The sequence below is a fragment of the Gadus chalcogrammus genome, chromosome 12, assembly GCF_026213295.1.
Source record: "Gadus chalcogrammus isolate NIFS_2021 chromosome 12, NIFS_Gcha_1.0, whole genome shotgun sequence".
Taxonomy (NCBI): Eukaryota; Metazoa; Chordata; class Actinopteri; order Gadiformes; family Gadidae; genus Gadus; species Gadus chalcogrammus.
The window spans coordinates 9,180,444-9,182,039 of NC_079423.1; the positions used below are offsets into that span (position 1 = coordinate 9,180,444).

At 44.9% G+C, this 1,596-nt stretch overlaps 3 non-coding genes across 3 annotated transcripts; all 3 read left to right on the top strand.

Annotated features, from left to right (window-relative positions):
• Positions 1-129: 129 nt before the first annotated feature.
• Positions 130-248, top strand: LOC130397718 (5S ribosomal RNA). The gene has a single exon (XR_008900302.1). It is a non-coding gene; the product is annotated as a 5S ribosomal RNA (ribosomal RNA).
• Positions 249-767: 519 nt separating this feature from the next.
• On the top strand, positions 768-886 carry LOC130397719 (5S ribosomal RNA). Its single transcript, XR_008900303.1, has one exon. It is a non-coding gene; the product is annotated as a 5S ribosomal RNA (ribosomal RNA).
• Positions 887-1,415: 529 nt separating this feature from the next.
• On the top strand, positions 1,416-1,534 carry LOC130397720 (5S ribosomal RNA). The gene has a single exon (XR_008900304.1). It is a non-coding gene; the product is annotated as a 5S ribosomal RNA (ribosomal RNA).
• The last annotated feature ends 62 nt before the right edge of the window (positions 1,535-1,596 follow it).

Sequence of the window (1,596 nt, forward strand, 5' to 3'; positions counted from 1 at the left end):
ACTGAATCAATTACTGCCGTTTATATCTAACTAATGATTGTTTTTGTAAAAGTGTAACGTCGAGCCTCAGCAGCTTTCTCACTCCTTATGTGCTACTGTATAAAACCTGGTTTTGCGCCTGCACTAATTGCTTACGGCCATACCACCCTGAACACGCCCGATCTCGTCTGATCTCGGAAGCTAAGCAGGGTCGGGCCTGGTTAGTACTTGGATGGGAGACCGCCTGGGAATACCAGGTGCTGTAAGCTTTTTCTTTTTCAACTCGAGCTCATTGACTCCGTGGCGTACCGTGACCTGATGTTTACTGCCAACCGCTTTGGAGGATTTAAGCAACATACAAAAACTGACAACGTCTCTCAAAACTATTTTTGTGAAACATGAGGACAGTATAGTGATACTGCCAGCAGGGAGCACCAGAGAGCTGAACCGACAGTTGTACATTTCTTAAACTTTCACCAACACAAACACGCACGCTCACTTCAGATCATGGGAGGACGTCAAAAAATCACCACCCATTCTCTGACACTTTAACCGTTAACCTTGGTTCAAACATTTAACATCACACGCACACGCAGTGTATTTCAGATAATTAATGAATTCAGATGTCACAATGATCGTTTACATGGATAAGGAGTCCTACTGAATCAATTACTGCCGTTTATATCTAACTAATGATTGTTTTTGTAAAAGTGTAACGTCGAGCCTCAGCAGCTTTCTCACTCCTTATGTGCTACTGTATAAAACCTGGTTTTGCGCCTGCACTAATTGCTTACGGCCATACCACCCTGAACACGCCCGATCTCGTCTGATCTCGGAAGCTAAGCAGGGTCGGGCCTGGTTAGTACTTGGATGGGAGACCGCCTGGGAATACCAGGTGCTGTAAGCTATTTCTTTTTCAACTCGAGCTCATTGACTCCGTGGCCTACCGTGGCGTACCGTGACCTGATGTTTACTGCCAACCGCTTTGGAGGATTTAAGCAACATACAAAAACTGACAACGTCTCTCAAAACTATTTTTGTGAAACATGAGGACAGTATAGTGATACTGCCAGCAGGGAGCACCAGAGAGCTGAACCGACAGTTGTACATTTCTTAAACTTTCACCAACACAAACACGCACGCTCACTTCAGATCATGGGAGGACGTCAAAAAATCACCACCCATTCTCTGACACTTTAACCGTTAACCTTGGTTCAAACATTTAACATCACACGCACACGCAGTGTATTTCAGATAATTAATGAATTCAGATGTCACAATGATCGTTTACATGGATAAGGAGTCCTACTGAATCAATTACTGCCGTTTATATCTAACTAATGATTGTTTTTGTAAAAGTGTAACGTCGAGCCTCAGCAGCTTTCTCACTCCTTATGTGCTACTGTATAAAACCTGGTTTTGCGCCTGCACTAATTGCTTACGGCCATACCACCCTGAACACGCCCGATCTCGTCTGATCTCGGAAGCTAAGCAGGGTCGGGCCTGGTTAGTACTTGGATGGGAGACCGCCTGGGAATACCAGGTGCTGTAAGCTTTTTCTTTTTCAACTCGAGCTCATTGACTCCGTGGCGTACCGTGACCTGATGTTTACTGCCA